The sequence below is a fragment of the Bos grunniens genome, chromosome 3, assembly GCF_055505025.1.
Source record: "Bos grunniens cultivar Pamir isolate PY7600 chromosome 3, Bosgru_T2T1.0, whole genome shotgun sequence".
Lineage (NCBI taxonomy): Eukaryota > Metazoa > Chordata > Mammalia > Artiodactyla > Bovidae > Bos > Bos grunniens.
In genome coordinates, this window is record NC_141167.1 from 21,525,890 (window position 1) to 21,542,067 (window position 16,178).

The following is a 16,178-nucleotide window of genomic DNA, read 5'->3' on the forward strand; positions in this document are numbered from 1 at the left end:
AGTTTTGATCCATGGGTTGGGAAGATCCCCGGGAGAAGGAAATGGCCTCCCACTCCAGTATTCTTGCCTGGAGAATTCCATGAACAGAGGAGCCGACTGGTTGGCTACAGTCCATGGGATCGAAAAGAATCGGACATGACTGAGCAACTAACACTACTCTGCTGCCAATAAGCAACCATTTCCTGACTACAGTATTAACTTCTTTGTATCTTTTATATAGTTTTATCATCCAAACGTACATCCGTAGATACTATATAGTCTTGTCCATTTGAAAATATTTGAAGTCTTTTTATTTTATTGGAGTGTAGTTGATTTACTATGTTGTATAAGTTTCAGGCGTACAGCAAAATGATTCAGTTATACATATCATATATTGATTCTTTTCTCATTTAGGTTATCACAGAATATTGAGTAGAGTTCCCTGTGCTATGCAGTGAGTCCCTATTGGTTGTCAACCTTATTGATTGCAGTAGAGTGTATATGTTAATCCAAAGCTTCTGATTTATCCTTGCCTCACACATTTCCCCTTTGGTAACCATACATTTGCTTTCAATACCTGTAAGTTTATTTCTGTTTTATAAATAAGTTCACTTGTATCATTTAAAAAAAAATTAGATTCCACATGAGTGATATCATGATATTTGTCTTTCTCTGACTTACTTCATTTAGTACATTTGATGTCTTTTTAAGTCTCCTAATCTAATCTAAAAGATCTTCATGACCCAGATAATCACAACGGTGTTATCACTCACCTAGAGCCAGACATCCTGGAATGTGAAGTCAAGTGGGCCTTAGAAAGTATCATTATGAACAAAGCCAGTGGAGGTGATAGAATTCCAGTTGAGCTATTTCAAGTCCTAAAAGGTGATGCTGTGAAAGTGCTGCACTCAATATGCCAGCAAATTTGGAAAACTCAGCAGTGGCCACAGGACTGGAAAAGGTCAGTTTTCATTCCAGTCCCTAAAAAGGCAATGCCAAAGAATGCTCAAACTGCCACACAATTGCACTCATCTCACACGCTAGCAAAGTAATGCTTAAAATTCTCCAAGCCAGGCTTCAGCAATACATGAACCGTGAACTTCCAGATGTTCAAGCTGGTTTTAGAAAAGGCAGAGGAACCAGAGATCAAATTGCCAACATCCGCTGGATCATGGAAAAAGCAAGAGAGTTCCAGAAAAACATCTATTTCTGCTTTCTTGACTATGCCAAAGCCTTTGACTGTGTGGATCACAATAAACTGTGGAAAATTCTGAAAGAGATGGGAATATCAGACCACCTGACCTACTTCTTGAGAAATTTGTATGCAGGTCAGGAAGCAATAGTTAGAACTGGACATGGAACAACAGACTGGTTCCAAATAGGAAAAGGAGTATGTCAAGGCTGTATATTGTCACCCTGCTTATTTAACTTCTATGCAGAGTACATCATGAGAAACTCTGGGCTGGAGGAAGCACAAGCTGGAATTGAGATTGCCTGGAGAAATACAATAACCTCAGATATGCAGATGACACCACCCTTATGGCAGAAAGTGAAGAGGAGCTAAAGAGCCTCTTGATGAAAGTGAAAGAGGAGAGTGAAAAGGTTGGCTTAAAGCTCAATATTCAGAAAATGAAGATCATGGCATCTGGTCCCATCACTTCATGGGAAGTAGATGGGGAAACAATGAAAGCAGTGTCAGACTTTTTTTTTGGGGGGGGGTGCTCCAAAATCCTGGTAGGCTACAGTCCATGGGGTCGCTAAGAGTTGGACACAACTGAGCGACTTCACTTTCACTTTTCACTTTCATGCATTGGAGAAGGAAATGGCAACCCACTCCAGTGTTCTTGCCTGGAGAATCCCAGGGATGGGGAAGCCTTGGTGGGCTGCCGTCTATGGGGTCGCTGGAGTAGGACACGACTGAAGCGATTTAGCAGCAGCAGCAGCAGCTCCAAAATCGCTGCAGATGGTGACTGCAGCCATGAAATTAAAAGATGCTTACTCCTTGGAAGGAAAGTTATAACCAACCTAGATAACACATTCAAAAGCAGAGACATTACTTTGCCAACAAAGGTCTGTCTAGTCAAGGCTATGGTTTTTCCAGTGGTCATGTATGGATGTGAGAGTTGGACTGTGAAGAAAGCTGAGCACCGAAGAATTGATGCTTTTGAACTGTGGTGTTGGAGAAGACTCTTGAGAGTCCCTTGGACTACAAGGAGATCCAACCAGTCCATCATAAAGGAAATCAGTCCTGAATGTTCACTGGAAGGACTGATGTTGAAGCTGAAACTCCAATACTTTGGCCACCTGATGTGAAGAGCTGACTCATTTGAAAAGACCCTGATGCTGAGAAAGATTGAAGAAGGCAGGAGGAGAAGGGGACGACAGAGAATTAGATAGTTTGGTGGCATCACCAACTCAATGGATATGAGTTTGAGTAAACTCCGGGAGTTGGTGATGGACAGGGAGGCCTGGCATGCTGCAGTCCATGGGGTTGCAAAGAGTCGGACACGACTGAGCGACTGAATGTAACTGAACCTAAAGTCCCCCATTCATCCCTTTCTTGATTCCTTACAATTTATTTGTTTAACAACCTGGGCCATTTGACATGTAGAGTTTACCACAGTCTGGATTTTGCTGATATAGATACTCATCATACAGTTCTGAATGTTCTTATGTCCTCAATATCTCCTGCAAATTGGTAGCTGACTCCAGAGGCTGAATCAAACAGATTTTATCACTTTGGCAAGACTCTTAAGAGGCATATAAATCCTGTCTCTATGCTTATGATTTTTTTTCAGGTGTTGATATTTATTGCCTAAAGCCATTAATTCATTGAGGATTACAAAATGGTGCCAATAATTCTATAATTTTATTTATTCATTGAAATACTTTCAAAAAGAGAAACATCCTCTTATCTACTATTTGATTTCTGAGTGTACAGTTCACATAGGAAAGGTAGAATAAATATTTGATTCTTTTGGGGGGGCTTCCCTTGTGGCTCAGCTGGTAAGGAATCTGCCTGCAATGTAGGAGACCTGGGTTTGATCCCTGCGTTGGGAAGATCCCCTGGAGAAGGGAAAGGCTACTGACTCCAATATTCTGGCTTGGAGAATTCCATGGACTGTATATCCATGGGGTTGCAAAAAGTTAGACATGACTGAGCAACTTTCACTTTGACTTTTCTTTTTTCACCAGTTTTGAAGATAATGAATTGAATCCTTATCATCCTCCAAAGTTGACTACTCTTAAAAATATTATTATAATAAATATATGTATCATTATGAACCTATGCATGCATACTAAGTCACTTCAGTCATGTCTGAGTCTTGTGACCCTATGGACTGTAGCCTGCCAGGCTCCTCTGTCCATAGGATTTTCTAGGCAAGAATACTGGAGTAGGTTGCCATGCCCTTGTCCAGGGGATCTTCCTGCCCAGAGATTGAACCCAAGTCTCTAGGTCTCCTGCATTGGCAGGTGGGTTCTTTACCACTAGCGCCACCTAGGAAGCCCTTAGGAACCGATGGGTTTCATATTGTCATTATTGAAGTGCACCAACTTTGGCCAGTGGACACTAGGCTGACTTCTTAGTTCTTCTGATGACTCTAGTAATTTTTGACAGCTCTCTTTACTGATTGTTTTGACAAAATATTCCTGGGTCATCTTGTACACTTCTTGCCCCAGACTGGAATCAACCATTTCTCTAAGAAGCCTTCAGTTTTTTAAGTGAGAAATTATATTTCAAGGACACAGGTAGGCCTTTACAGTGGACAGAGCTATAGATTCAGTGAATAGACTATATATATATATTATATATATATATGTTATATATATATTATATATATATATATATACACACACATGTACATACACACACTAAAATAATTCATAAGTACATAGTAATACTTTCAATTCAAATTAAAGATTAAAGAACTTTTACTTAATCTCTTCTCTAGTTCCTTTCTTAAGAATCCTAGTTTTCAAGGACACAGGAGGGAATTCCCAGGTGGTCCATTGGTTAGGACTTCACACTCTCACTGCTGAGGGCCTGGGTTCAGTCCCTGCCCAGGAAGCTAAATCCCACAATGGGGTGTGGCCAAAACAAAAAAGACACAGGAGATGACAGATTTAGAATATTCCATAATTACTCCTTTCTTCTATCTCAATCACAACATACTACCACCAATATGATTACTGAAAACATTAAAGTATTTTACAAATGCACTTGCCGTTCACCCCCTCATTAAACAACTTTATAATGAATCTACGTTGTGAGGGCATATAGTCATGGTATACTATACTCTTTTCTTCTTAGCCCTTATGTAATTTTAGTTCTACAAGTAATCTTTTTAAAAAATATATATTTGTTTATATGTCTGCATGGGGTCTTAGATGCAGTATGTGGGATCTTATAGTCACGGCATATGGGATCTAGTTCCCTGACGAGAATTCAAACCTGGGCCCCCTGCGTTGGCAGCACAGAGTCTTAGCCACTGGATCACCAGGGAAGTCCTGGGAAAGGTATTTAAAGAGAGATGAATTTTCAACAGTGTGAACAGCAGTAGCTTCAACTAATCAGATCTTAATCTTGACCAGTTGATTGGAATCCCCTGGCTTAGATAATAACTGATTTTTTTCTTGAGTCCAGCATAGAGAGCTGGTGAGCAGATGCCAATATATTTTAGTACTGTACAGTTTGGTGCTGAAAACAAGATACACAAACATAAATATATCACCTAAATGAGATGGAGGTTAAGTTTGGAAAGAATTTCTCAGGAAGACCTAATTTGGGCCTTTGGGTAGGTATAATTGGCCAAGAAGGTAGGAACATCATAAGATAATATAAAATGGCCTTGGAAGCAGACAAGAATGGTTGGATTAAAAAAAAAAAAAAGCGTGTTGGCTTGCTTAATGTAGGGGCACCAAATTAAAAGAGATTTTAAGATAGAAGGAAAATCCAGTTTTAGCTGGCATTTAGATTTGATAGGGCTTCCCTGGTGGCTCAAAGGTTAAAACGTCTGCCCACAATGTGGGAGACCTGGGTTTGATCCCTGGGTTGGGAAGATCCCCTGGAGAAGGAAATGGAAAGGTACTAGGACCACTGTCAATTTTTTAGCAACAGGTTGAGACAAGAGATTTGGGTCAAAGGATTTGAATGCTATTTGCCTGAAATAAAGCTGAGTTTTTCTAATCGGGATTTTTGTTGTTCTTTCACATATGGTTTTCTTAGTGTCTTTTAGTTTGTTTTCAAACAGTAGGTTGCAGTTTTGATCTGCTTTGTGGCACATCTCTGTGATGTGCTTTCACAGTGTCTAATGTTATGCTTACAGTTTTTTGGTAATAACTTTATATGACATTTCACCTTGATACTTTCCTATTGTTCATTTTCTGTGAAATTAGTTTTCTTGAACTTAAGGAATAAGTCAGGATTCAGAAAAGCTTTTATAGCATCAGAGAACTCCGTCTTCTGTTAGTTTTGTCTGACTTGTTTCCTGGGATTTCCTGGCTCTAGATTGGTATCCATCTTTGATTTCTTCATCTCTGATGTCCCTATCCTATTATATTTTTATTTCACTCCTAGCAGTTTCTTGGAGCCTGGTGGGCTGCAGTCCATGGGGTCGCTGAGGGTCGGACACGACTGAGCGACTTCCCTTTCGCTTTTCACTTTCATGCATTGGAGAAGGAAACGGCAACCCACTCCAGTGTTCTTGCCTGGAGAATCCCAGGGACGGGGGAGCCTGGTGGGCTGCCGTCTATGGGGTCGCACAGAGTTGGACACGACTGAAGCGACTTAGCAGCAGCAGCAGCAGTTTCTCCAGGTGGACTGGTTTTGACGGTTCATAGGTGTCTGACCTGCTCCAGCCACTTAGTCCTTCTCACTGTGGGCCCCTTGCACTCACCTGATACTTTATTTTATTTGTAAATTTTAAAAATATGTATTTATTTGGATACACCAGGTCTTAGTTGTGGCATGCAGGATCTAGTTCCCTGACCAAGGGTTTAATCTGGGCCCCCTGCGTTGGGAGCATGGAGTCTTAGCCACTGGACCTCCAGGGAAGTCCCTTCACTTGCTATTTTAGACTGCAGATCCCTCCTAAGTTTCATTTACTGTTCTCATTGGCCTTTCTTGATTCCAGTGAGCACCTCTTGACACTTTAGGGAGTCTATTATTCTTATTCTCTCAGATACCATCCCTTTGGTTCCTTCTTTCTTCTGTACAGATGCTGAACTCATATAGTCTGGTGGCTCTTGGTGGTTTGTCCCCACTTGCTTGTAATTTAGGGTTGTGGAGATAAATTGTCACCAAATTTTGTTGTAAATGTTGTGCATGTTTTTAAAATTTTGAGTCTCCAGCTGCCATGTCAGTTTTTATGTGGGGATCTGAAGAGATTGAAAAATGATGTGCCAGGATTTCCCTGGCTAGGAGCACACCTGCCAACACAGGGGACCCGGGTTCGATCCCTGGTCTGGGAAAGATACCTCATGCCACTGAGCAACTAAGCTCAGGTGCCACAACTACTGAGCCTAAGTGCTGCAACTACTGAAGCCCATGATCCTGGAACCTGTGCTCCACAAGAGAAGCCACCACAATTAGAAGCCTGTGCACCACAACAAAAGTAGCCTGTGCTCACTGCAACCAGAGAAAGCCTGAGCGCAGCAATGAAGACCCCATGCAGTAAAAAAGAAATAGATTAATTAAGAAAAAGAAAACATACGTGCCATCATAATTATCATCTTCCCAGAAGTTCTTTACTGTTTATCCTTTGACGTCTTAGGATTTGTAGTGACAGCTTCTCTTGTTCCTACGTATAATCTGTGATGCTCCATTTTATTATTGATTAATAGACTCTTGCTCAGAGTTTATCCATTTTATTAATGTTTCTAAAGCACCAAATTTTGGCCTTATTAATTTTCTCTATCGTTTTCTTCTTCATCAAATTTAACTCTAATTTTTATTATTTTTTTCTTCTGATTTGCATTTAATTTGCTTAAGCCTCTATTTTTTAAAAAATAAGCTGTACATTTCTCTCTAAGCACTGCTTTATTTATTACATCTCATACATTTTTTATATCTTGTGTTTTATTATTATTCAGTTAAAATTGTTTTTTGATTTCCTTTGCTATTTCTTCTTTGGTTCATAAGTTAACTAGAAGTATATTGCTTAACTACAAAAATACTTGGGGCTTTTTAGAAAGTTTATTTTTATACTTCTACTTCATTGACTATGCTAAAGCCTTTGACTATGTGGATCACAACAAACTGTGGAAAATTCTTAAGGGGATCAGAATATCAGACCACCTTACCTGTCTCCTGAGAAACCTATATGCTGGTCAAGAAATAATAGTTAGAACTGAACATGGAACAACGGACTGGTTCAAAATTGGGAAAGGAGTACATAAGTCTGTGTATTGTCACCCTGCTTATTTAACTTTTATGCAGAGTGCCGCTGCTGCTGCTAAGTTGCTTCAGTCGTGTCCGACTCTGTGCGACCCCAGAGATGGCAGCCCTCCAGGCTCTTCCGTCCCTGGGATTCTCCAGGCAAGAACACTGGAGTGGGTTGCCATCTCCTTCTCCAATGCATGAAAGTGAAAAGTGAAAGTGAAGTCGCCCAGTCATGTCCGACTCTCTTAGCGACCCCATGGACTGTAGCCTGCCAGGCTCCTCCATCCATGGGATTTTCTAGGCAAGAGTACTGGAGTGGGTCGCCAGTGCCTTCTCCGATATGCAGAGTACATCATGTGAAATGCCCAGCTGGATGAATCACAAGCTGGAATCAAGACTGCCAGAAGAAATATCAACAACCTCAAATATGCAGATGATACCACTCTAATGGCAGAAAGCGAAAAGGAACTTCATTAAAAGAGCCTCTTGATGAAGGTGAGATAGGTGAGTGAAAAAGCTGGCTTAAAATTCAATATTCAAAAATCTAGGATCATGGCATCCGGTCCCATCACTTCATGGCAAGTAGATGGGGAAATAGTGGAAACAGTGACAGACTTTATTTTATTGGACTCCAAAATCACTGTGGACGTGACTGTAGCCACGAAAGTAAAAGTCACTTGCTCCTTGGAAGAAAACCTATGACAAACCCAGATAGCATATTAAAAAGCAGAGATATAACTTTGCCAACAAATGTCCATCTAGTCAAAGCTGTGTTTTTTTCAGTAGTTATATACAGATGTGAGAGTTGGGCCATAAAGAAGGCTGAACACCGAAGAATTGATGCTTTCTAATTGTGGTGCTGGAAAAGACTTGAGAGACGCCTGGACAGAAAGGAGATCAAACCAGTCAATCCTAAAGAAAATCAGCCCTGAATATTCATTGACAGGACTGATGCTGAAGCTCCACTAGTTTGGCCACCTGATGTGAAGAGCTAACTCGTTGGAAAAGACCCTAATGCTGGGAAGGATTGAGGGCAGGAGAAGAAGGGGTCAACAGAGGATGAGATGGTTGGATGGCTTCATTGATTCAATTCATATGGGTGTGAGCAAACTCTGGGAGATCATGAAGGACAGGGAAGCCTGGTATGCTGCAGCTCATGGGGTCTCAAAGAGTCAGACATGACTTAGTGACTAAACAATAATTAAATTCCAGACCATAAATTCTGTATGAATTAAAATTTTATTGAGACTTCTTTTATGGCCCAAAAGATGCCCTATCTAAGTGAATGTTCCGTATCTCCTCGAAAATAACATGCATTCTGCAAGTGTTAGATATAATGTTCTATAAATGTCAATTAGGTTAGGTGGTTGATAGTATTAGTCAAGTCTTCTACCTCCCTGGTGAATTTCTATCCACTTGTTCTATCAACAGATGAGACAAATAGAAAACAAATAGCAAATGGCAGTCTTAAGTTCAAACTTATTAATAATTACATTAAATGTAAGTGAATTAAACTGCAATTAAAAAACAGAGACTGTCTAGACTGAATAAAAAAGCAAGATTCAACTATTGCTCTTTACAAGAGATGTAATTAAATACAAAGATAAAAATAAATTGGAATTAAAAGGTTGGGGAAAATATAGCATGCAAACACTGATCCAAGGAATGTTGGAAATTAATACCAGACAAAATAAATGTCAAGATAAGGAGTATTGCCAGAGAAAAAGAGGGACATTTTATAATGCTAAAAGGATCAATACATAGAGACTTAAAAATTTTTAATGTTTGCACCTAATAAAAGAGCTTTCAGATTACATGAATAAAATAATTGGTAGAACTAAAGGAAAAAAGTCTATAATCATAATTGGAGATTTTACCACATTTCTTTCATGGGTGATAAGACAATTATTGTACTACTTCATATAAAACAGGAATCTTAAAACAGGATAGTTTCATTTTTCCCCTCTGGCCCGATCCTTGAATTACTGTAGTCAGGTGTACTTTACCTACATAAGTTATACATTCCAGAATATAGTTTATAATGTTTGTTTCAATATGTTATATGAGTTTTAAAGAGATTAAGAGAAGAAAAAAAAATTTAAGCCAGACTTTTATAATAAACCACAGTATTATTTTCTTGTGGCCACTGTAACAAATTACCAAATTTAGTGTTTGTAAAACAACACAAATTTATCACCAAACTTGGTGGTGTGAAACAGTGCAAACTTCTTACTTTACAGTTCTGGAGGTCAGAGGTTTGAAATGGGTCTCCTTAAGCTAAAGTCAAGGTGCTGGAAGGGTTGCATTCTTTTCTGGAGGATCTAGGGGAGAATCTGTTTCCTTGCCTTTTCCAGGTTCTAGAAGCCATCTGCTTTCTGACACTGACTCTGCTGCCTCCCTCCTCCACTTGCAAGGATATCTGTGATTATATTGGGTCACATAATCCAGGATAATCTCACCATCTCAAGGTCAGTTGATTAGCAACCTTAATTCAGTCTGCAGTCTTAATTTTCCTCCACCATGTAATCATATTCATAGACTCTGGAGTTTAGCTCAGGGACATCTTTGATGGGCCATTATTCTACCTGCCACACAGACATGTTTATTATTTCTGGTGATCTCCCTTTCTGTGGATTATGTGGTGTCATTTTTCTTTAGTCTGAAGAAGTTTGCCTAACATTTCTTGTAGTACACATCTCATGGTGATGATTCTTTTTATTTATCTGTAATTGTATTTATTTTGCTCTTTTTAATGAAAATAAACTTTATTGAAGTATAATTTGCATATAGAAAATTAATGCATTTTAAGTTACAATCTGATGGGTTTTGAAAATGTATACACTCATATAATCACTGTTACAATCAATACATAGGATATTTTCATCACCTCAAAAATTTATTTCATGCTCCTTTGCTGCTGCTGCTGCTAAGTCACTTCAGTCGTGTCCGACTCTGTGCGACCCCATAGACGGCAGCCCACCAGGCTCCCCCATCCCTGGGATTCTCCAGGCAAGAACACTGGAGTGGGTTGCCATTTCCTTCTCCAATGCATGAAAGTGAAAAGTGAAAGTGAAGTCGCTCAGTCGTGTCTGACTCTTTGCGAGCCAATGGACCGCAGCCTACCAGGCTCCTTCGCCCGTGGGATTCTCCAGGCAAGAGTACTGGAGTGGGTTGCCATTGCCTTCTCCGATCCTCCTTTGCAGTCAGTCTCTACTGCCCTGGCCCCAAGCAACCATTGATCTGCTTTGTATCAAGAAACATTAGTATTTTCTGCTTTAGAATTTCATGTAAGTAGGATGACACAACATCTACTTTTTTATGTGCAGCTTTTTTTTATGTTCAGAATCATATGTGTTGAGATTCATACGTATTTTATGTATCAAAGTTTGTTACTTATTATTACTGAGTAGTTTTCTATTATATGAATATACCATAATTTGTTAATCCATTCACCTATTGATGGACATTTGTGTTTCCAGTTTGGAGCTCTTATTCATTAAGATTCTGTGAACATTCATGTACAAGCTTTTCTGTAAACATTTGTTTCGCAAATAAATACCTCTCTTGGATAAATACAGGAGTGGAATGAATGGGTCATAAGGCAAGTATATAACTTTATAAAAGAAACACTAACACTTTTCTGAAAATGCTTCTACCATTTTATACTCCGATCAGTAAAGTATATGAGTGCCGGTTGCTCTGCTTCCTTAGTCAGTCAGTTCAGTTGCTTAGTCATGTCTGACTCTTTGCAACCCCATGGACTGCAGCATGCCAGGCTTCCCTGTCCATCACTAACTCCCAGAGCTTGCTCAAACTCATGTCCATTGAATCGGTGATGCCATCCAACCATCTCATCCTCTGTTGTCCCCTTCTCCTCCTGTCTTCAATCTTTCCCAGCATCAGGATCTTTCAAATGAGTCACTTCTTTGCATCAGGCAGCCAAAATATTGGAGTCTCAGCTTCAACATCAGTCCTTCCAATGAACATCCAGGGCTGATCTCCTTTGGGATGGACTGGTTGTATCTCCTTGCAGTCCAAGGGACTCTTAAGAGTCTTCTCCAACACCACAGTTCAAAAGCATCAGTTCTTTGGCGCTCAGCTTTCTTTATAGTCCAACTCTCATATCCATATCTAACTACTGGAAAAACTATAACTTTGACTAGACCCACCTTTGTTGGCAAAGTAACGTCTCTGCTTTTTAATATGCTGTCTAGGTTGGTCATAGCTTTTCTTCCAAGGAGCAAGCATCTTTTAGTTTCATGGGCAGTCACCATCTGCAGTGATTTTAGAGCACAAAAAAATAAAGTCTCAAGAAGGACAGGTCATGGTGGAGAGTTTTGACAAAACTTGGTCCACCGGAGAAGGGAATGGCAAACCACTTCAGTATTCTTGCCTTGAGGACCCCATGAACAGTATGAAAAGGCTCTACATCCTCACCAATACTTTAATATAGTGCCACTCTTTTTAATTTTAGCTATTTTAGTAGCTATGTAGTGGTATTTTATTTGCACATATTTTTATGTCTTTGAAACTATTAATAACAGGTGCATTAAAATTCTTGTCTGCTAATTTTAACATCTGTGTCACAGTAGGGCAGGATTTTATTGTCTGACTTATGAGTAACATTTCAAAATTGAGTAACAATTTTTTGTTAGATACTGGATATTAAGAATGATATGGGACTTCCCTGGTGGCCCAGTGGTTAAGAATCCACCTGCCAATGCAAGGGACATGGGTTCGATTCCTGGTGAGAGAAGATTCCACAAGCTGCAGGGCAACTAAGCCCATGGGCCGCAACTACTGAGCCCATGGGCCACAATCACTGAGCTGGCGCTGGAGAGCTCATGATGTGCAACAAGAGAAGCTCCCACAATGAGAAGCCTGCGAACCACAACCAGGGAGTAGACTGCTTGCTGCAACTAGAGAAGGCCCGTGTGCAGCAATAAAGACTCAGCATAGCCAAAAATAAAAAATTAATTAATTTTTAGAAAATATACTTAAAAAAAATCAGTTAATGTAACCTATCATATTCGTAGGCTAAAGAAGCAAAATCACATGATCACATCATTTGATACAGAAAAAAACTTTTAACAAAATACAACTGTTTATGATAAAACTTCCCAGAAAAATGGAGAGCTCCTCAATTTGTTAAAGAACATCAACAAAAAATTTACAGCTAACATTATACATAATGGTGAAGGATAATAATTTTCCCCCATGATAGGGAACAAGACAGAATGTCTCCCTTTATCACTCTTGTTCAACATTTTATGGGACGTTCTAGCCAGTGCAATAAAGTAGAAAAAGTAAATAAAAGGCAAATACATTAGAAAGAGAAATAAAAGTGTCCCTATATGCAGATGACATGATTGCCTATATAGTTAATCCCAAGGAATCTACCAAAAAGCCTCTTAGAACTAATAAGTTAGTTCTTTAAGGTCTCAGAATACACACTAAACATACAAAAATCAATTTCCGTTCAATATACTAGCAATGTACATGAGGAAATAAAAAATAAAAATACAGTATCATTAATAATCATTAAAAGAAAAAACTTAGGTGTCAATTTGAAAAAAAAAAATGTATAGGATTTGTATACTGAAAACTACCCAATGCTGATGAATGAAATAAAAGAAAATCTAAACAAATGGAGAGACATATTATGTTCATGGATTAGTAAGTTCAATACAGTAAACATAATCAATTCTTTCCAAATTGGTAAATAGGTTTAATGAAATTTCTATCCAAATCACAGCAACTTTTTTGTAAACACAGACAAGATTATCCTCAAATTTATACAGAAAGGCAAAGAAATTAGAATAGGTAAAACAACTTTGAAAAAGAAAATAAAGTGGTTCAGTCTATCCAGTTTCAAGACATATACCTACAGTTACCAAGACTGCATAGTACTGATGAAGCAATAGATCAGCAGAACAGTATAGAAATCCCAGAAATGCATCCACACAAATACACCCAACTAAATTTTGACAGAAGTACAAAAACAATTCAGAGAAGGAAAGATAGCCTATTCAACAAGCAGGAGCCACTCCTGCTTGTGGTGACACGGAAATTTATACAATCTTCACGTCCCTGTAATTACTCTGCTTCAGCAGAAACATACGTCTCTATATCCTCAGCCATCCCCAAATGCCAAGCCAACTCTGGGCTCTATACTTAATTTCTGCTCCTTCTCACTCCAAGCAGGATTGACTATGTTGTCCCAGTCGATCAGGTATTTTCTATTTTTCCCTTCCTGTTTATTATTCTTTATCTGTCTTTTACTCCATTAACAGTTTTATGGATGGCTACTGTCTGATCATGAAGTGTTAAATGAAGTTTGTATCACCTAAATTATCTTCTTTAATCTTTTTGTTTATTTATTTTTTAGGCCATGTGGCATGTGGGATCTTAGTTCTCCAGCCATGGATCAAACCCATGTCCACTGCATTGCAAGGTGGATTCTTAACCACTGGACCACCAGGGAAGACCCATTTCATCACTTCTTAACATGGTTCTAGAGCAACTGAATATCGATAGGAAATTAGCCTCTCCACTTATATATCACACATTATATACAAAATTAACTCAAAATGGATCACATATTTGAATGCAAAACATAAAGCTCAAAAGTTTTATGAAAAAACTTAAGATAAAATCTTTGGGATCTAGGGTTATATCAAGTGTTACCCACACCCCCCACATAGGAAGGCAAAGTCTCAGCTACTGAACCGCCAGGGAAGCCCCTCTTCTTACTGTTTTTAACCATTTTGGGGGGAACAGTGCCATGCAGCTTGCTGGATCTTAGTTCCCCTGACTGGGATCAAACCTGGGCTGTGGCTGTAAGAGTGCCAAGTTCTAACCATTGAACCACCAAGGAGTTCCCAGGTCAAGTGTTCTTAGAGTTGACATCAAGATCATGATCCATAAAAAGGAAAAACTGATAGACTGTACTTCATCAAAATTAAGGAGGCTTGTTTGGTGAAAGACTCTGTTAAGAGGATGAAAAAATAAGCTACAAAATGGACAAAAATATTGGCAAACCACATATCTGACAAACAACTACTATTTAGAATACATAAAGCATGTTCAAAACAGCAGTAAAAAACAATCTGATTAGAAAGTGGACAAAATATATTGAAGAGACATTTCACTAAGATATACAGATGTCAAATAAGTCCATGCAAAGATGTTCAATGTCATTAGCAATTAGGAAAATGCAAATTAAAATCACAAGATATTACTCGACACTTACCAGAACAGCTAAAGTTAAAAACAATGATAACATCAAATTTATGCTGCTAAGTCGCTTCAGTCGTGTCCAACTCTGTGCGACCCCACACACGGCAGCCCACCAGGCTTCCCCGTCCCTGGGATTCTCCAGGCAAGAACACTGGAGTGGGTTGCCATTTCCTTCTCCAATGAATGAAAGTGAAAAATGAAAGTGAAGTCGCTCAGTCACACTTCGAGACCCCGTGGATTGCAGCCTATCAGGCTCCTCTATCCATGGGATTTTCCAGGCAAGAGTACTGGAGTGGGGTGCCATTGCCTTCTCCAAAAGTATAAGGATGTGGAAAAACTGGATCATTCATACATTGCTGCTGGGAATGTGAAATGTTACAGTCATTCTGGAAAACAATTTGTGAGTTTTTTAAAAAGCTAAACATACAAATACTCTATAACCTAGCAATTGTACCCCTGAGCATTTATCCCAGAGAATTAAGACATTTTCACACAAAAATCTGCAAATGAATGCTTGTGGCAGTTTATAATAGCCAACACTGGAAACAACCTGGGTGTCCTTAACATGTGACTAGTTAAATAAACTGAGGTACATCCGCATCACAGAATCCTACTCAGCAATAGTAAGAAATATTGATATGATATGCATATGCTCAACAATCTAGATAAATCTCTAGAGAATCATGCTGAGTGAAAAATCCAATTTTAGAAAGTTACTATTACATGATTCCATTTAGATAACATTTTTGAAATGACAAAACTATAGAAATGGAGAATAAATTACTAGTTACCAGGGATTAAAGAATGGGTAGAAGTGAGAAGGGGAAGTGGCTATAAAAGGGCAACATGAGGGATTCTCAGGTGATGGAAATGTTCTGTATGGTGACTGCATTATGTCAATATCCCGGTCCCGATGTCATACTACACTTCTGCAACATGTTACCATTAGGGAAATGGGATAAAGGGTACATAGTATCTCAGTATTATTTCTTACAATTGCATATGAATCTGCAATTATCTTTCTTTCTTTTTAGCTTTTTTTGGTAATTATCTTTAAATTAAAATACATGATTAAAAAGTCAATAAGCAAGTATACCCTGTCCCACTCCAGGCAAACATCAGAGGCAGATTTACCATAAAGCTAAAGGTAAGCTTCAGGGACCATCTGCACAGACCCTGGAGTCCTGGAAGTTATTAGGGATCAGAGTGTTCTAATTGGGGAGAAGCCAGACTGCATAAAGAAGGCTTTCTGATAAATTGCCTAGAGGTTTCAGAAGAAAGGGACCTACATTTCCAAGATTCTATCATTGTTTTTCATTAAAAACAAACATTGAGAACGTAATTTTATTTATTTATTTTTTGGCTCTGCTGGGTCTTCTTTGGTCTGTGGCTTTCTCTAGTTGCAGTGAGAGTGGACTACTCTCTAGTTGTATGTGGGCTTCTCATTGCGGTGACTTGTTGCAGAGCATGGGCTCTAGAGCACTTGGGCTTCAGTAGTTGCTGCACGGAGGCTCAGTGGTTGCAGCTCTAAGGCTGCATAGTGTGGGCCCAGCAGTTGTGAAGCCTGGGCTTAGTTGTT